Genomic DNA, 22,054 nt, shown 5'->3' on the forward strand with positions numbered 1-22,054 from the left:
AAACATGTACTATTTTTATAACTTGAGTAAATAAAATAAGATCTAAAAATCAACTGAAAGCATCTATATTTACTAACCAGGAATCAATAGCATTATGACCTGTGAGCTTATTCCTCCCTTTGCAAGCTTTCTTACACATCTCAAAGGCAATCTTACCTTCCTAGCCACACCAAACCTCTTCTCCCCAGCCTCGTCTCTGTCCAAAGACTTAAAGATACAAGCTTCAAAAACCTAGAGGTTTTATGGTCTTTTAATCTCCCTATAATTCATTTTTATCGGTTTTCCTTTGTCTCTTGTGAAGACATCTTGTTCTGTAAAGCAAGCACTGTAATTTAATTGTTGGCTCCTCTGTGTGATATTCTTAGCCAGCTTCTGCTCCTTTTTTGAAGCTCCTCAATCTAGCTGATAGTCTATATTTCCTAATATCAATGGGAATGGCTGTAATACTCAGCACTGACATACAATTCCCTCAGCAAAGCCTCTGTGTTTAGGATTCCAACTCCTTAGCAGTGGTGGCAGCAACTAAGAATCGCCGTCAAAGAACACCAACAGATTGCATTACAATCTGTCAATCCTTCTCTAGAGAAAGGAATTGGCAACTCATTATATTAAAGAATTGCCATCAAGCATCTGGAATATGGCAATGCACGTCGATTTTATGTGAATTAATGAGTTCCAGCAATTTATTACCCTGAACTTTTTCATATAATCTCATCCACAACATCTCTAACACAAATGTACACTTTGTGTGAATCACAATTGTTATTCAAGCCACACCTTTGTGACTATTACATTTCAGAGGTTTAGCTTTGGAGACTTACATATACACTTATGCCAAAGAGAGAAATTATGTACTTTTAAATTTTTAATTAACAAAATACATGCCCTCTTCATTTGCCTCATGCCAGCAGGAAATTAAGACAGCTTCTTAATAAAACATTTGTATCGAGCCATGTCGTGTTAAGCAATAACCTCATCGTTTTCCCACATAGAGTCAACAGTTAGATAAGGCAGACAGGCTACAAAGGCCTGAAGTCTTCCTCATAAAAACTAGTTTATTGAGCACTCACAGTGTGCCCAGCATTGTGCCTCCATTTTACATGTATTTTTTTTTCATTAAATCTTACCAGATGTCCTGTGATATGTGTTATTACTATCACCATGTAACAAAGAAAGAAAGTAAGGCTCTAAGATGAAGCAATCTGCACACAGTCATATAGCAAGTAAGTAGAAGAACTGGATTATCTACCAGTTAGCTTTGCTGCATAACAAACTATTCCAAAACTTAGTGACTCAAAACAACAATCATTCATTTAGTTCATAGAATATAGGTCAGAGATTTGGACTGAGCTCAAGAGATTTCAGCTGGGCCTCACTGATGTGGCTGCAGCTGGCTGCTGGGTCAGTTGTTGGGTCAGCTGGGAGCTGGTTGGAGGACCTGGGCTCTCATTCATGCAGCTTCCCATTATCCAAAGGCTAGTTCAGGCTCATTTACCTGGCAGCCCCAGAGCTCTACAAACTGCAAGAAGAGGCAAGTCCGAAAGTGCGTAACATTTTCAATCCTCTGCTTATATTCCATTTCCTACTCTCCATTGATTAAAGCCAGGCTCAAAGTCGGCCCGGTTCAAGTTCAGAGGAGAGAAAGAAAGACTGTGACTGTACCTCTAGAGAGATCACTTTTACGGTCTACCACAATTTCAACCCACATTTTGCTGATGCCAAAACCCACTCTGCGTGCCACTCCTGGATTTGTCTGGCCTCAGATCTAGTCCTAACTTCCCATTGCTCCGTTCTGTATAACAGGCACACCGATCTTACAGGCTCTTTCCAGACACCCGTGAAAGCCAGTACAGGGTAATGGAAAGAGATTCGAAGGTAAGAGAAAAGAAGAGCAGGGCAGACATCACCCTCCCTCTCTGCCTCAGGCTGCATGTCCAGCAGGGTGGCCCCTCCACACAGGTCTGCCATGGTTTCAGACTCCGCCTCCTCCATGTGGTCCTTCTTCCCAGGAAGGGTTTCCTGCCATTGCTAATCTCAAGGCTGCCACATTATCCTCTGACTTCCTAGCCCCTCCAAAACCTATGTAACCAAGTCTTGGCATTAAATTCCCTCTGTTCTAAATATTTAATAATTTCTCTTGTTCTGGTTGAACATGCATGCTACACACACTCCCCTGATTTTTTAGTCTCCTAGCGGGAACTACTATGTAATTTCCCTCCTACAGTGCCAAGAGCTATGAAAGCAACCATATTCATTTACTCAGAAAACATTCACTGAGAAACTACTAGGACCAAACACTGGGCCAAAGACAGTTTGCAAAGTTGAATAATACCTTACAAAACTAACCCAAAGCAGATAGATCTATGTATAAATAATAACCATATAGTCAGGTTCTTTAATGAACATGTAAATAAACTTTATTAGAAAAGCAGTCAGATGTGATAGGTCTGTGCACAAGTTCTGGAGTCAGATCACCTAGATCAGAATCTAGGACCCATTTACTATCAGAACCTGGGGCACTTTTACAACCAATAAAGCAAGTTAATTATACTCTGCTTCTTCCTTGATCCAAAGAGGCACAATAGGATCAATTTCAGAGGGATACTGTAAAGACCAAAAGCAATAATACCTTCTTGGAGCTTAGGCCTGTGCATGTCTGGTCCATAAGTGTTTAAAATGTGTTAGGTATGAATTTTATGGAAATGCAGTATGGAAAAAATATCCATTTGTTTTGAGAATTGGGGAAGTCCTAAAAAGGAGACGCCTTTCAGTGGACAAGAAAAAGTGATCACCAGGTGAAATACAACTTCTCCCAAAGAAGTTTCTTCAAACCCCATCTATAAGTGATTCATCCTCCTTCTGACCACCCACGGCATTTTGTTTTCATACTCCTGGAATGGTGATATTTCAATTTTTGTCTTGTTACATATGCATTATCTGCCCTATGAAACTGAAAGCTCCTTGAAGGCAAACACAAGCCTCTCCACCCTTGTCCATCCATAAAGCTCAGCACACTGCTTGCCACATAGCAGGTGTGCCAATTACTAAGCTGCTGTTTCTCAGCTCCAAAACCACCCGCTATAATTACTCCATGATGCTGGGGTTGGAATTACAACCAAACTTCTGGGGTACACTAGAGGGACAATGCAAGACTGAAGGAGGGAGGTGGCAATTACTCATTATTTCCTTCCTGTTGACATCCTGTCTGTTCCCTATTCCTAGGTGAATAGCACCTTAGAAATACTTCTTCACCTCAGACAATGCCTCCTGGAGTGGCAGTTGAAAGCACTTTGGGGTTCTCCCCAACACTGGTAGAACCAGCCTTATCCTGCCACCTCAGTGACACCAGAACCATTACTGGTACCCTGCCACTGGGTCAGAGTTTCAAACCCATTTCAAAATCCTCCTCTAATTTTTCCTTCTAACCAACTTTATTGAGCTTTAATTCACATAAAACAAAATGTTACCATCTTAATTATACAGTTTTATAAACTTTGGAAAACTCTTAAAGAGATGGGAATACCAAACCACCTTGCTTGCCTCCTGAGAAATCTGTATGCAGGTCAAGAAGCAACAGTTAGAACCAGACATGGAACAACAGACGGGTTCCAAATTGGGAAAGGAGCATGTCAAGGCTGTATATTGTCACCCTGCTTATTTAACTATATGCAGAGTACAACATGTGAAATGCCAGGCTGGATGAAGCACAAACTGGAATCAAGATTGACAGGAGAAATATCAATAATCTCAGATATGCAGATGATACCACCCTTGTGGCAGAAAGGGAAGAGAAACTAAAGAGCCTCTTGATGAAAGTGAAAGAGGAGAGTGAAAAAGTTGGCTTAAAGCTCAACATTTAGAAAACTAAGATACAGCATCCGGTCCCATCACTTCATGCCAAATAGATGGGGAAACAATGAAAATAGCGACAGCCTTTATTTTATTGGGCTCCAAAATCACTGCAGATGGTGAATGCAGTCATAAAATTAAAAGATGTTTGCTCCTTGGAAGAAAAGCTATGACCAACCTAGATAGCATATTAAAAAGCAGAGACATTACTTTGCTAACAAAGGTTTGTATAGTCAAAGCTATGGTTTTTCCAGTAGTCATGTATGAATGTGAGAGCTGGACCATTAAGAAGGCTGAGCCCTGAAGAATTGATGCTTTTGAATTGTGGTGTTGGAGAAGACTCTTGAGAGTCCCTTGGACTGCAAGATCAAACTAGTCAATCATAAGGGAAATCACTGAAAGGAATATTCACTGAAAGGATTTATGCTGAAGCTGAAGCTCCAAAACTTGGCCACCTGGTGCAAAGAACTGACTCATTGGAAAAGACCCTGATGCTGGGAAAGATTGAGGGCAGGAGAAGAAGGGGATGACAGAGGCTAAGATAGTTGGATGGCATCCACTGACTCGATGGATATGAGTTTGAAAAAGCTCTGGAAGTTGGTAATGGACAGGGAAGCCTGGCGTTCTGCAGTCCATTGGGTCGCAAAAAGTCAGACACAACTGAGTGACTGAAATGAACTGATGAGTTTGACATATATGAATATAATTATTTCAATTAAAATATAAATAATTTCCATCACTCCAAAAAGCACCTTTGTGCTCCTCTGCAATCAGTATCTCTCCCCCACAGTCTCAGAAAACATGGTGTGTTTTCCATTTCCTGTTTTTTGCTTTTACTAGGATTTCATAACACTGATATCATGCGGTATGCACACTCTGTGTATGGATTTATTTATTTAGCATAATTTCAAGATGCATCTGTGGTTATGAGAATCAGTAACTTTTTTTATTGCTGTTAACTATTTCTCAGTATATTTGTACCACAGTTTATGTATCTACTCAGCTGTTGTTGGACAGGTGGATTTTTCCAGTGTTGGGAAACTACTATGCCACTGATGTACAAGTCACAGAATGGAGCTATGCTTTCACTTCTCTCAGGTAAATATCTAGTAGTGGGATTGGTGAGTTGTACAGCTTTATAAGATGTCAAACTGTTTTTAAAAGTTATTATATTCTCATCAGCAGTGTCTGCAAGTTCCAGTTCCTCCACATTCTCATCAGCACTTGCTGTGGGCAGTCTTTTAATTTTAGTCATTCCATTGGGTGTGCAAGGGTATTTGATTGTGGTTTAATTAGCATTTCCTAAAGACTAAGGCCACCTCATGCGAAGAGTTGACTCATTGGAAAAGACCCTGATGCTGGGAGGGATTGGGGGCAGGAGGAGAAGGGGACGACAGAGGATGAGATGGCTGGATGGCATCACCGACTCGATGGGTATGAGTTTGAGCAAACTCCAGCAGTTGGTGATGGACAGGGAGGCCTGGCGTGCTGTGATTCATGGCGTCGCAAAGAGTCGGACACGACTGAGCGACTGAACTGAACTGAAAGACTAAGGACTTTCAGCATATCTTCATTGTTCATTAACTAGTCACATATCTTCTTTAATAAAGTGTCTGTTCATGTACTTTGTCACCTTATTAGTTGGATAATTTGTCTTCTATTCAGTTCTTCATATATTATGGGTGCATGTTCTTTATCAGGTTTATATGTTGGAATATTTTCTCCCAGTCTGTGGCTTCCCATTTTATTTCCTCTAAGTATCTTTCAAAGAACAAATGTCAATTTTTGATGAATTCCAAATTATCAATGTTTTCCTTTCTAATTCAACTATTGTGGCCTGAGTAATCTTTGCCTGTCCAAGATCATAAAGAATTATTTCTATATCTTGTTCTAGAAGTTTTAAAATTTCAGCTTTTATATTTAGATATATTCATCCAATAATAGAGCTTAAAACATGAAAAACAAATATTGACAGAACTGAAGATAGAAATAAATTAATTTTGATCAAATATTTAAATACCCTCTCAATAATTATCTTCATCAGATTGAGATCCCATAACTGAGTATTATAAACTAGATGGCTACAGAACACAGATTATTTTCTCACAGTTCAGGAAGCTGGAAGTCTGAGATTAAAGTGTCAGCAAGGTCAGAATCTGGTGAGAGCTATCTTCCTAACTTGCAGATGGCTCCCTTCTGGCTGTGTCCTTACATGGCAAAGAGAGAGAGAGAGTTCTCTAGTGTCTCTTTTTAAAAGTATGTTAATTTCATCTTGAGGGCTCCACTCTCATGATGCTGTCTAAACCTAATTACTTCCCAAAGCCCCATCTCCAAACCATCACACTGGGGGTTAGGGAGGACACAATTCAATCCACAGAAACAATCAGCAGAATGACTAAACAGAAAATCAGTAAAGTGCAGAAGATGTGAGCAATGTATTTAACAAAATTGATTTAATTAACACTTGTGGAATACTTAAAGAGACTTCCCTGGTGGTCCACTGGCTAAGACTCCACGCTCCCAATGCAGGGGAGCTGGGTTCAATCCCTAGCGGGGAAACGAAGATCCCACATGCTGCAAGGTAATGCTCAAAATCTTCAAGCCAGGCTTCAACAGTACTTGCACAAGCTGGATTTGGAAAACACAAGAGGAACCAGAGATCAAATTGTCAACATCCACTAGATCATAGAAAAGGCAAGGGAATTCCAGAAAAACATCTGTTTCATTGACTCCGCTAAAGACTTTGATTGTGTAGATCACAACAAACTGGAAAATTCTTAAAGAGTTGGTAATTCCAGACCACCTTAACTGCCTCCTGAGAAACCTGTATGCACGTCAAGAAGCAATAGTTAGAATCAGACATGGATCAACGGACTGGTTTCAAATTGGGAAAGGAATATGTCAAGGCTATATTTTGGCACCCTGCTTATTTAACTTATATGCAAAGTACATCATGCGAAATGCTGGGCTGGATGAAGCTCAAGCAGAACTCAAGATTGCTGGAAGAAATATCAATAACCTCAGATATGCAGATAATACCACCCTAATGTCAGAAAAAAGAGGAACTAAAGAGCCTCTTGATGAAGGTGAAAGAGGATAGTGAAAAAGTTGGCTTAAAACTCAACATTCAAAAAACTAAGATTATGGCATCCAGTACCATCACTTCAAGGCTAATAGTTGGAGAAACAATGGAAATAGCGACAGTCTTCACTTTCTTTGGCTCCAAAATCACGGCAGATGGTGACTGCAGCCTTGAAATTAAAAGATGCTTGCTCCTTGGAAGAAAAGCTATGCCAATCTAGATAGCACATTAAAAAGCAAAGACATTACTTTGCCAACAAAAGTCCATACAGTCAAAGTTATGGCTTTTCCAGCAGTGATGTATGGATATGAGAGTTGGACCATTAAGAAGGCTGAGCACTGAAAAATTGATGCTTTGAACTGCGGTGTTGGAGAAGACTCTTGAGAGCCCCTTGCACAGCAAGGAGATCAAACCAGTCCATCCTGTAGGAAATCAACCCTGAATATTCATTGGAAGCACTGATGCTGAAGCTGAAGCTCCAATACTTTGGCCACTTGAGGTGAAGAACTGACTCATTTAAAAGACCCTGATGCTGGGAAAGACTGAAGGCAGGAGGAGAAGGGAATGACAGAAGATGAAATGGTTGGATGGCATCACCATCACCAATTCAATGGACATGAGTTTGCGCAAACTCTGCAAGATAGTGAAGGGCTGGGATACCTGGCATGCAGCAGTCCATGCAGTGGCAAAGAGTCAAACACAACAGAGTGACTGAACAACAACGAAAGAACACTCCACATAACAACAGAAAAATAAACATTTTTCTCCTAATGCACACAGAACACTTACCTGCACGTCATATTCTGGGTCATTAAAATGTTTTCAATGAATTTAAAAGTATGTTCTCTGACCACAGTGGAATTTTGTAAGAACTCAAGAACAAAAACATTTCTAGAAAATGTCTAAATATTTGAAATGTAAACAACTGAATAATCCATAGATCAAAGATGATTTCAAAAGAGGGATTAGAAAGGGTTTGAACTGAACTGAATAAAAATGAGAACACATTAAAGTTTCGGGGATGCAACTAAATACCTAGGAAGAGATACAGAGCATTAAATGCCTATCTTGACAAATGAGAAAATGTCTCAAATTATTTTTTTAAAAAGCTTTGCAAATTAACAAACTAGAAAAATAGGAACAAATTAAAGTCAAAGTTAGTAGAAGAAAAATATGGTAATAAAGACAAGAGTAGAAATCAATGAAATACTAAAAAATAAGAGATAATTAGTGACATCAAAACCTTGTTCTTTGAGATGGAACAAATATATGCCAATAAATTCAAATTACATGAAATACACAAATCCCTTGAAAGACATAAATTAATAACATTCACATAAGAAGAAATAGATAAAATGAATAGCCATATATCTATTAAAGAAAATGAATTTATAATTAAAGTCCTACTCAGAAGGAAAAATGCAGGTCTAGATGACTTTCTTGATGAATTCTACCAAGCATTTAAAGAACAAATTATATCAACTTACACAAATTCTTCCAGAAAACTGAGAAGAAGAGAATACTTCCTAAATCAATAAGATCATCATTGCCCTGATAACAAGACCAGAGGACACTGCAAGAAAACAACTTATAGATAACCTCTAATGAACATAGATGAATACATTCTGAACAAATTTTATCAAATCAAACCTTCATACATTACTAGTGGGAATTTAAAATGCAGGAGCCACTTTGGAAAACAGTTTGTAGTTCTCCAAAATATTAAACACAGAGTTACCACATGACACAACAATTCTACTCCCAGGTAGCTATACAAAAGAAATAAAACAAAGCATATGTCCACACAAAAATGTGTACATAGATGTTTACAATATCATTAATCATAAAAACCAAAAAATGGAAACCCAAATTCTCATTACTTGTCTAGATAAACAAAGGTGGTATATATACACAATAGACTATTTGGAAACAATACTGATACATGCTACAAAACAGGTGAGCCTTAAAAAATATAAAAAGTACAAAAAGTCAGACACAAAAAAACCACAGATTATGTGATTTCATATATAAAATGTTCAGAGTAGGCAAATCTATAAGACATAATTAGATTAGTGATGCTCTAATAGTGGATGCTGAAGCTGAAACTCCAATACTTTGGCCACCTCATGCGAAGAGTTGACTCATTGGAAAAGACCCTGATACTGGGAGGGATTGGGGGCAGGAGGAGAAGGGGATGACAGAGGATGAGATGGCTGGATGGCATCACCGACTCGATGGGCATGAGTTTGAGTAAACTCTGGGAGTTGGTGATGGACAGGGAGGCCTGGCGTGCTGCGATTCATGGGGTTGCAAAGAGTCGGACACGACTGAGCGACTGAACTGAACTGAACTGAATAGTGGATGGGAGGGTTCCCTAGGGGAGATCAATGGAACCAGGGTTTCCTTGGAGGATCATGAGAAATGTTCTAAAATTAGATTATGATAATTATTGCACAAATTTGTACTATAATTAAAACCATTAAATTTTATACTTTAAATAAGCAAGCTTTATGGTATGCAAATTATATTTCAATAAGGCTATTGAGTAAATTAGAAACTGAAACCCAACAATGTATGAAAAGGGTAATATATCATTGTTGTTGTTTAGTCACTTAAGTTGTGTCCAACTCTTTTGTGATCCCATGGACTGTAGCCCACTGGGGTCCTCTGTCCATAGGATTTCCCAGGCAAGAATACTGGAGTGAGTTGCCATTTCCTTCTCCAGGTGATCTTCCAGACTCAGGGATCGAACCTGTGTCTCCTGCATTGTCAGGTGGATTCTTTACCACTGAGCCACCAGGAAAGCCCATTATACATCATCAGATATACATAATATATATTTTATATATAAAAAACATAAGTGGGAATTATCCAAGGAATGCAAGACTTGTTAACAAATTAAACATATAAGCAAACTAAAAGGTAAAAGTCACACTATCATTCTAGCAAAAGAAGCACCTGACCAAATTCAATATCCATTCCTAATAAAACCTATCAGAAAACTAGGAATGAAAGGGAGCGTCCTCAACCTGATAAAGAACATCCACAAAAACCCTCCACTAACATCATACCTAATAGGGAAAGATTGAATACTTCCTCTGTAAGATCAGTAACAAAGCAAGGTGTCTGATCTCCCACTTCCATTTAACCTTTCACTCAAGTTTCCAGCCAGTGAAATTTTAAAACATGTAGAATAGAAAGAAAAAATTAAAATGCTTTTACTTGCAGGCAACATAATCATTTATGTAGAGGGTCCATCCAATAAAATCAACCAAAAGTTACTATAATAAATCAGTGAATTTAGCAAGGTCATAGGATAAAAGACAAATAGGTTAAAACAATTGTAAAACAATTTACAGCAATATAAAAATATGTAAATTAATTAGAGATAAATGTGACAAAATGCATAAAAAGCTGTACACTAAAAATTAAAAAACATTGCTTATAGAAATTGAATAAATTATAAATAAATGGAAAGATATCATGTTCATGGAACAGAAGACTCCATTTTGTTAATATGATAATTTTTCCTAAACTGATCTATAGGTTCAATGCAATCACATTCAAAATCCAAACAGACTTCTGCTTTGTAGAAATTTGACAAGATAATTCTAAAATTCATATAAAAATGCAAATTATCCAAAATAGTTAAAACAAATTTGACCAAAAAAACACAAAGGTGGAGAATTTTCCAGTAGTCATGTATGGATATGAGAGTTGGACTGTAAAAAAAAGCTGAGTGCTGAAGAATTGATGCTTTTGAACTATGGTGCTGGAGAAGACTCTTGAGAGTCCCTTGAACTTCAAGATCAAACCAGTCAATCCTAAAGAAAATCAGTCCTGAATATTCACTGGAAGGACTGATGCTGAAGCTGAAGCTCCAGTAGTTTGGCCACCTTATGTGAAGAACTGACTCATAGGAAAAGACCCTGATGCTGGGAAAGATTGAAGGCAGGAGGAGAAGGGACGACAAAGGATGAGATGGCTGGATGGCTTGATGGATGTGAGTTTGAGCCAGCTCCAGGAGTTGGTAATAGACAGGGAAGTCTGGTGTGCTACAGTCCATGGGGTCACAAAGAGTCAGACATGACTGAGCAACTGAACTGAAGTGAAGAAATTAAAACTGTTCTTTACATAACAGTGTTAAGAGAATGATAAGAAAAACAACATAATGGCAGAAAATATTTTCAAACCATGTATCTGATAAAGGAATTATATCTAGACTATATAAAGAAATACAGATGGCAAACAAGAAAATGACAGTGCAACAACATTAGTTATTATGTTCACAATGAGATACCATTAAGTAACTCGTCAGTTCAGTTCAGCTCAGTCACTCAGTCATGTCCGACTCTGCAACCCCATGAACTGCAGCATGCCAGGCCTCCCTGTCCATCACCAACTCCCAGAGCCTACCCAAACTCATGTCCACTGAGTCAGTGATGCCATCCAACCATCTCATCCTCTGTCATCCCCTTCTCCTCCTGCCCTCAATCGTTCCAAGCCTAAGGGTCTTTTCAAATGAATCAGCTCTTCACAGCAGGTGGCCAAAGTATTGGAGTTTCAGCTTCAGCATCAGTCCTTCCAATGAATGCCCAGGACTGATCTCCTTTAGGATGGACTGGTTGGATCTCCTTGCAGACCAAAGGACTCTCAAGAGTCTTCTCCAACACCACAGTTCAAAAGCATCAATTCTTTGGCACTCAGCTTTCTTTATAGTCCAACTCTCACATCCATACATGACCACTGGAAAAACCATAGCCTTGACTAGATGGACCTGTGTTGGCAAAGTAATGTCTCTGCTTTTTAATATGCTGTCTATTTTGGTCATAACTTTCCCTCCAAGGAGTAAGCATCTTTTAATTTCATGGCTGCAATCACCACCTGCAGTGATTTTGCAGCCCAAAAAGTAAAGTCAGCCACTTGTTTCCACTGTTTCCCCATCTATTTGCCATGAAGTGATGGGACTGGATGTCATGATCTTAGTTTTCTGAATGTTGAGCTTTAAGCCAACTTTTTTTAGATACCTCCTAGAGAGGAGAAAATTTAAATACTGATAGTGTCAAGCACTGGTAAGAAGGTAAAGTAACTGGACCTCTCACACAACTGCTGGAAATGTAAAATGGCACAGTCATTTTGGAAAACCATTTGGCTGTTTCTCAAAAAGTTAAATGTTTGCCTACCATATAATTCAGTCTTTACAGTCTAGATAGGGACTTCCGTGGTGGCTCAGACAGTAAAGCGTCTGCCTACAATGTGGTAGACCGGGGTTCAATCCCTGGGTTGGGAAGATCTCCTGGAGAAGGAAATGGCACCCCACTCCAGTATTCTTGCCTGGAAAATCCCATGGACGGAGGAGCCTTGTGGACTACAGTCCAAGGGGTCGCAAAGAGTCAGACACGACTAAGTGACTTCACTTTCACTTTACAGTCTAGATACTTACTCAAAAGGAATGAAAGCATATATTCATTCAAAGACCTATACACAAATGCTCATAGAAATTTGTTTATAATAGCTAAAAACTGAAAACAACCCAATGTCCATCAAAAGGTGACTAAATAAGCTGTGGTTGGTTGTTGTTCAGTTGCTAAGTCATGTCTTACTCTTTTGTGACCTCATGGAATATAGCCCACCAGGCTCCTCTATCCATGGGATTATCCAGACAAGAATACTGGAGTGGTGTGTCATTTTCTTCTCCAAGGGATCTTCCCAACCCAAGGACTGAACCCACGACTCCTGCTTTGCAGAAGGATTCTTTAATCTACACATGAAATAACATTCACCAATAGAAAGGAATGGATGACTGATATATGCTACAACATGGATGGCTCTCAGAATGATTATGATGAATGAAATAAAACAGAAAAAAAGGAATTGACACTGCATTGTTTTATTTATATAGAGTCATAGGAAATGCAAACTAATTTACAATGACAAAACAGACAGTTGCCTGAGGATGAGGCAGGGGGTAGGTGGGGGAAGTGAAAGGAACTATTAAAGGGCACAAGAAATTACTGGAGGTGATGAAGTTGTTCATTATCTTGAATGTGAAGATGGCTTTGCAGGTGTATGCATATGACAAAACATCAAATTTTACACATTAAACATGCACAGTTTTCTCTGAATCAATAATACTTCAATAAATTTGTTTAATGATTTCTGTTTCCTAACTGGACCTTGATTATTAGAATGAAAAAAAGGGAGAGAGGCAAGGAAGAAACTCTGTAGAATGGAATTAAACAGCATGGGAAAGGAAAGGAATGAATGGGATGAAATGGAAGGTCCATCTCTTATTGAAATCTCCCAAAAAAAGTCCTTCCAGATAAACCAGAAAATGATTTGGGGTCTTATTGTTGCATAATTATTTTAGGAGAGGATATCTTCAGGCTGCTTTAGTATTTCATGGCATGGGATTAGAGATGAGTTATGCTTTGACAAACTTTTAGTTAAACTTTTTGCTCAAAACAGTTTTCCTGAAAAAAGAAAACTACATTCCCTAATTTCATCCTGTATATTTTATAAGTATAGCAATGTCTGCTTTTTTTTTTTTTTCATTTTAAGTAGTGAGTTAACAGATTCAGATAAAGAACCCTACAGTTCTTCAGGGGAAAGTTTACTGCTTAGTTCATGGGAACAGCACCAGAAGGGCATAAAATCCATATTGGAAGATCTCTACAGCATTTCCCATTCCCCATAGGATGGGAGAAGCTATTGTTTCAAGCTACTAAGGAACTTTATTCTCAGCTCCACTAAGGAATTCTACTACTACCAACAAAAAAAGCTACTCATTCAATAAATGTGTGCAATTCTAGGAAAATTAAGAGTAGCTCCTTATGACAGAGCCTGCTTAATGACCCTTATGTCTAGTCTCTGCTTCTTCCTTTTAATATTTCATCCCCCCAAAAAAAGGCTGACCATGGATATGGCTAACCAATGGCCTAATAGAAATTTCCAGATTCCCATGGATCTAAATATAGCTACAGTAATCAACACAGTACAGCACTGGCACAAAATCAGATATATGGATCAACAGGACAGGACAGAAAGCCCAGAAATCAACCCATGCACCTATGTTGATTAATCTACCACAGAGGAGGCAAGACTACACAATGGAGAAAAGACAGTCTCTTCAGTCAGTAGTGATAAGAAAACTGCACAGCTACTTGAAAAAGAATGAAATTATAACATTCACTAACACCATACACAAAAATAAACTCGAAATGGATTAAAGACCTAAATATAAGACCAGACACTATAAAACTCTGAAAGGAAAACATAGGTAGAACACTGCTTGACATAAATTGCAGCAGTCTTTTTTGGATTCATCTCCTAAAGTAATGAAAAAAAGCAAAGGAAACCATAAACAAAAGAAAAGACAACCCCACAGAATGGGAGAAAATATCTGCAAAAGATGAAACCAACAAGTGATTAATCTCCAAAATTACAAACAGTATATGCAGCTCAATATCAAAACAAACTAACAAACAAACCCAATTGAAAAATGGGCAGAAGAACTAAATAGACATTTCTCCAAAGAAGACACATAGATGGCCAAAAAGCACACAAAAAAATGCTCAACATTTCTAATTATTAGAGAAATACAAATCAAAACTACATGAGAGATCACATCACACTGGTCAGAAAGGACAATAAATGCTGGAGAAGGTGTGGAGAAAAAGAAGCCCTCCTACACCATTACATTTACATGATGGGAATGTAAATTGGTACAGTTAACAAGAGAACAGTATGGAGGTTTCTTTAAAAACTGAAAATAGAGCTACCTAATGATCCAGCAATCCCACTTCTGTGCATGTATCTGGAGAAAACTATAAATCAAAAAGATCCAGTGTTCACGGCAGCACTATTTACAATAGCCAAGACATGGAAGCAACCTATATGTCCACTGACAGATGAATGGATGAAGAAGATATGGTGCATATATACAATGGAATATTACGCATCTGAAAAAAAGAAAGAAATAGTGTCATTTGCAGCAACATGGATGGACCTAGAAACTATCATATTAAATGAAGTAAGTCTGATAGAGAAAGACAAATACTGTGTGATACCATTTATATGTAGAATCAAAAATAAATAATAAATAATACAAATGAACTTATTTACAAAGCTGAAACAGACTCACAGACTGCAAGAACAAACTTATGGTTACCAAAACGGAAAGAGGGGGGAAGAATTAGGAGTTTGGGAGTAACATATAAACCCTACTACATATAAAAAAAATAATCAACAAGAACCTACTGTATAAAAGCACAGGGAACTCTACGTAATAACATATATGGTTAAAGATTCTGAAAAGGAATAGGTATATGTACAAGTGAAGAATTTTGCTATACACCTGAAACTAACACATCACTGCAAATCAACTATACTCCAATATAAATTTTTTTTTAATTTAGTTAAAAATAAATAAATATAGCCAAGTGACTTAAGTTCTCGCCAATGGGATGTAAACGGGGGTAATGGGTGCAGTTTTTATATCACTGCCTTTAAATGGGAATCTTTTGCCTTCTACTTCTCTCTTTTCCTCTTCCTGAAGAGTAGAACATAAATGTGGCCATAAAATACAAGCATCAAAAATGCAGATATGGACCACACCCTAGTCAACAGCAGGGCAACGTGATTAAAGTAACTGAATTCCTGACTGATCTTGTGAGTCAGAGTCATTTTCCTGTTTAGGATTACTCCCTCCCTCTGGAACAGTAAAGTAAGAGAGAAATAAGTCTGTCTGTTAGTCAGGCTTTTGTAGATTAGGATTTCCTTGCTAGAGCAGCATAGTGTCTTCTCAGATAATCGGGGATCTTTGCCCTTACCTACCTAAACTTGGTATGTTTCTTGAAACAAAAGATGTGGGAAGAGTTATGAATAAGAGGCATAAAAATGTGATAATAGTAAACCTGAATGAAGGAAATTACTAACCAAAGACAAACAAAAGAAATGAAATGAAAGAAAAAATAGAAATTTAAGGATGACAGAGGCAGAGAACTCATCTGAAGAAGGAAAGAAGGGAGAAAAGAGAGTCTTCCTAGTACTAAACCTCTTATTTTGAATCAAGAGGAATTTGAAAAATTCCTAGCCAAGACCATTTCACTTCCCTGCCATTATTTAAAGTTAATAGTGTGTTTTTAGCAATGGTGGGTTCTCTAATCACATAGGCAAATGTGTCAATGAAATAAAGTGGTATGTCTCTCCATTAAGCAAAAGTCCTTTATTATGCAAATGTACAAATAACTTTGAATTCTCCATCTTCTAATAAAGTGGATTTTCACCTAATCTTTCAACTATACAGCAATGATTAAGAGTTAGGTACATATTCATCTTATTTCTCTTTATCCCTATCTAGTCTTCATGGTAAGTTCAAGAAATGTGCTGTTTCATGACACTTTGGTCTTTGTAAAATGAAAATAATCACTCCTACAATGAAATACTGCCATCTGAAACATAACTGTGTGTCATAAGGACACCACAAGTCTAACAGGTAACTGTGGCATTTCACTGGCTTTGCCCTCCCACTGAAATGCAACCCTGAATTCCTACAGTTCCTTCTCAAGAAAACCTTACTGACATCACTCTATCATCTATATTACCTATTTCTAGCCAAAATCCCCCATCAGCTAATTATGGTTACAATAGTGCTGTATAACAATCTCTGCAGCATATAATAATAAGGCTTTATTTGTCTCATGGATGTGGGTAACTGATTCACACTGGGCTCAGCTGGGCAATGTTATTGTTCTCACCTGTGCTCATTTACACATCTAAAGGTTGTCAGGGGGCCAGAGGATTCTAGACTGGGATCAACTCTAGCAAACTATCGCTGCTTCATTTGTCTATCATCTTGCTCCTGGTAATAGAAGCAAGCTCAATCATGCAGGACTTTTTCAAGTCTGTGGTCACATCATGCCTGTTAACATTCTATTGGCAAAATCCTATGTCTGAACCCCAAATAAAAGAGTAGGGATATAGACTCAGCCTCTTTAGTGGAATAAACTAAAAAGTCATGTAACAATGCACATGTATATATGGAGAAGGGAAGAATTAGGACCATTATTAATAAGTCCTACCAGAATCTATTGTATGGGCACTAGAAGGGAAACTTCTTTTTCTACACTCTGCTCCCAATACTTACAACACCAGATGTCTGGGGGATTTTCCCATTCCAAGCTGGGACACCAGCTGGGTGTCCTATAGTTCAATTCTGACCCTACCTGGAGATAATGTCAGACCCCAAAGGGTAAGGGCTCAGTCCCACAAGACTGCCCTCTCACTTCAGAACCAGTAGCAAGCCCAAGTTGTCACCTGGGCTTATAACCAACAAGCTATAAATTAGAGGTTCTCGAAATCCCCTGATCCTCAGGTGTCATAATTATTAGGTTTCATAATTTACTAGAATGGCTTACAGAACTCAAGGAAAGAATTTACTTAATAGATTACCGATTATTGGAGTCTGTGCCATTTGTGTAGCAATTTTTGCTTTGATGCCAATAAAGCTTATAAAAATGGGAAATATGCCATCTATCCTGAAGGAAAGATCTTTGGGGTACATATTAGATGTACTAAGATCAGAAGAGCAGTGAGCCCTGAATGGCTCATAATCTGGCAGTCAGAAGAGCTTTACAAAGGAGAGGAACACTCTGATCATGAACACGCCCGGGGGGCTCCCCTGAACATGAGGTGTCCAATTTTAACTTCCCCTACAGGAACCCTGGAGAAGGGAATGGCGACCCACTCCAGTATTTTTTTTTTTCAAATTATGATTCTTTTTTTATTGGAGTATAGTTGATTAACAATTGTGAGTTTCAAGGTTACAACATAGTTGATTCAGTTATACACACAAGTATCTATTCTTTTTCAAATTCTTTTCCCACTTAGAGTTATTATGGAATTTTTTTCCCATTTATTTTTATTAGTTGGAGGCTAATTACTTTACAATATTATAGTGGTTTTTGCCATACATTGACATGAATCAGCCATGGATTTACATGTGTTCCCCATCCTGAACCCCTCTCCCACCTCCCTCCCCATCCCATCCCTCTGGGTCATCCCAGTGCACCAGCCCCGAGCACTTGTCTCATGCATCCAACCTGGACTGGTGATCTGTTTCACACTTGATAATATACATGTTTCGATGCTGTTCTCTCAGATCATCCCACACTCGCCTTCTCCCATAGAGACCAAAAGTCTGTTCTATACATCTGTGTCTCTTTTTCTGTCTTGCATATAGGGTTATTGTTACCATCTTTCTAAATTCCATACATATGCTTTAGTATACTGTATTGGTGTTTTTCTTTCTGGCTTACTTCACTCTGTATAATGGGCTCCAGTTTCATCCATCTCATTAGAACTAATTCAAATGTATTCTTTTTAGTGGCTGAGTAATATTCCATGGTGTATATGTACCATTGCTTCCTTATCCATTCGTCTGCTGATAGGCATCTATGTTGCTTCCATGTCCTGGCTATTATAAACAATGCTGCGATGAACATTGGGATACACGTGTCTCTTCTAGATCTGGTTTCCTCGGTGTGTATGCCCAGGAGTGGGATTGCTGGGTCATATGGCAGTTCTATTTCCAGTTTTTTAAGGAATCTCCACACTGTTCTCCATAGTGGCTGTACTAGTTTGCATTCCCACCAACAGTGTAAGAGGGTTCCCTTTTTCTCCACACCCTCTCCAGCATTTATTGCTTATAGACTTTTGGATAGCAGCCATTCTGACTGGTGTGTAATGGTACCTCATTAAGGTTTTGATTTGCATTTCTCTGATAATGAGTGATGTTGAGCATCTTTTCATGTGTTTGTTAGCCATCTGTATGTCTTCTTTGGAGAAATGCCTGTTTAGATCTTTGGCCCATTTTTTGACTGGGTCATTTATTTTTCTGGAATTGGGCTGCCCACTTCAAAACAAGGGACACATACAGACTGAAAGTGAAGGGCTGGAAAAAAATATTTCATGCAAACAGAGCCCAAAAGAAAGCAGGAGTCGCAATACTCATATCAGATAAAATAGACTAAAATACTGTGAAAAAAGACAAAGAAGGACACTACATAATGATCAAAGGATCAATCCAAGAAGAAGATATAACAATTATAAATATAATTATAATTATTCATTAGCAAATGCTAACGAGTATGAAACAGGAAATTAATAGCAACACAATAATAGTGGGAGACTTTAATATCCCACTCACACCTATGGACAGATCAACTAAACAGAAAATTAACAAGGAAACACAAACTTTAAATGACACAATGGACCAGCTAGACCTAATTGATATCCATAGGACATTTCACCCCAAAACAATCAATTTCACCTTTTTCTCAAGTGCACATGGAACCTTCTCCAGAATGGATCACATCCTGTGCCATAAATCTAGCCTTGGTAAATTGAAAAAAATTGAAATCATTACAGTCATCTTTTCTGACCACAGTGCAGTAAGATTAGATCTCAATTACAGGAAAAAAAAACTATTAAAAATTCAAACATATGGAGGCTAAACAACACGCTTCTGAATAACCAACAAATCATAGAAGAAATCAAAATATGCATAGAAATGAATGAAAATGAAAACACAACAACCCAAAACCTATGGGACACTGTAAAAGCAGTGCTAAGGGGAAGGTTCATAGCATTACAGGCTTACCTCAAGAAACAAGAAAAAAGTCAAATAAATAACCTAACTCTACACCTAAAGCAACTAGAGAAGGAAGGAATGGAGAACCCCAGGGTTAGTAGAAGGAAAGAAATCTTAAAAATTAGGGCAGAAATAAATGCAAAAAAAACAAGAGACCATAGCAAAAATCAACAAAGCTAAAAGCTGGTTTTTTGAAAAGATAAACAAAATTGACAAACCGTTAGCAAGACTCATTAAGAAACAAAGGGAGAAGAACCAAATCAACAAAATTAGAAATGAAAATGGAGAGATCACAACAGACCACTCTGAAATACAAAGGATCATAAGAGACTACTACCAGCAGCTCTATGCCAATAAAATGGACAACTTGGAAGAAATGGACAAATTCTTAGAAAAGTATAACTTTCCAAAACTGAACCAGGAAGAAATAGAAGATCTTAACAGACCCATCACAAGCACAGAAATCTGAACTGTAATCAGAAATCTTCCAGCAAACAAAAGCCCAGGACCAGACGGCTTCACAGCAGAATTCTACCAAAAATTTAGAGAAGAGCTAACACCTATCTTACTCAAACTCTTCCAGAAAATTGCAGAAGGTAACCTTCCAAACTCATTCTATGAGGCCACCATTACCCTAATTCCAAAACCAGACAAAGATGCCACAAAAAAAGAAAACTACAGGCCAATATCACTGATGAACATAGATGCAAAAATCCTTAAAAAAATTCTAGCAAACAGAATCCAACAACATATTAGAAAGATCATACATCATACATCATGACCAAGTGGGCTTTATCCCAGGAATGCAAGGATTCTTTAATATCTGCAAATCAATCAATGTAATACACCACATTAACAAATTGAAAGATAAAAACCATATGATTATCTCAATAGATGCAGAAAAAGCCTTTGACAAAATTCACTCCAGTATTTTTGCCTGGAGAATTTCATGGACAGAGGAGCCTGGTGGGCTACAGTCCACAAGATCTCAGAGTCAGACATGACTGAGCAACTAACATTTACTTACACTTACTTAACTGATTTCTTATAAAAACATATACAGGAGGATTTCTTTTTTTCCACACCTCCTCCAGCATTTGTTATTTGTAGATGTCTTAATGATGGCCATTCTGACTGGTGTGAGATGTACCTCATTGTATTTTGATATGCGTTTCTCTAATAATTAGTGATATTCAGCATATTTTTAATGTTCCTGTTGGCCATCCAGATATCGTCTTTGGAGAACTGTCTATTTAGGTCTTCTGCACACTTTTGTTAATTTTTTATATTAAGCTGTATAAGCCAGTTTTATATTTTGGAAATTCATCCCTTGTCAATTGCTTCATTTGCAAATATTTTCTCCCATTCCATAGGTTCATTTTATTTCAGCTTCCTTTGTTATGCAAAAGTTTTTATTAGGCCTCATTTATTTACTTTTGTTTTTATGTCCAATTTTCTAAAAGACAGATCCAAAAAAATTTTTTTGCTGCAATTTATGTCAAAGAGTTTTCTGTCTATGTTTTCCTTCAGGAGTTTTGTAGTATCCAGTCTTACATTTACGTCTTTAAGCCATTTTGAGTTTATTTTTGTTTATGCTATTAGAGAATGTTCTAATTTCGCTTTTTTGCAAGTAGCTGTCCAGTTTCCCAGCATCACTTATTGAAAAAACTGTCTTTTCTTCATTGTATATTCTTGCCTCCTTTTTAGTATATTGATTGACCATAAATGGATTGGTTTATTTATGGGATTTTTATCCTGTTCCATTGACCTACTGCTTGTTTTTATGCCAGTATGATACTATTTTGATGACTGTAGCTTTGTAGTATAGTCTGTAGTCAGGGAACCTGATCACTCCAGCTGGAGACTCTTCTTTCTCAAGATTGCTTAGGCTATTTAGGGCTTTTTGTTGCTTCCATACGAATTTTTAAATTATTTTTTATAGTTCAGTAAAAAGTGCCAATGATAATTTGATAGGGATTGCCCTGAATCTGAATATTGCCTTGGAGAGTATGGTCATTTTGACAAGATTGATTCTCCTAATCCAAGAACACTATTTTTCCATCTGTTTGTATCATATTGAATTTCTTTCATTAGTATCTTATAGTTTTTGGAGTACAGGTCTTTTGCCTCCTTAGGTAGGTTTATTCTTAGATATTTTACTTTTTGATGCAAGGGTAAAAGGAAATATTTTCTTAATTTCTATTTCTGATATTTCATTGGAAGGAACCTTCCTGCACTGTTGGTGGGAATGTAAATTGGAACAACTACTATGGAGAACTGTATAGTGGTTCCTTAAAAAATTATGATGATCTTGCAATCCCACTCCAGGGCATATACCCAAAGAAAACTATAATTCAAAAAGTAACATGCACCCCAATATTCACCAGAGCACTTTTTACAACTGCCAAGACATGGAAGCAACCTAAATCTCCATCAACAGGTAAATGGATAAAGAAGTGGTGCATATATAC

Source organism: Odocoileus virginianus, chromosome 21 (assembly GCF_023699985.2).
Source record: "Odocoileus virginianus isolate 20LAN1187 ecotype Illinois chromosome 21, Ovbor_1.2, whole genome shotgun sequence".
NCBI lineage: Eukaryota > Metazoa > Chordata > Mammalia > Artiodactyla > Cervidae > Odocoileus > Odocoileus virginianus.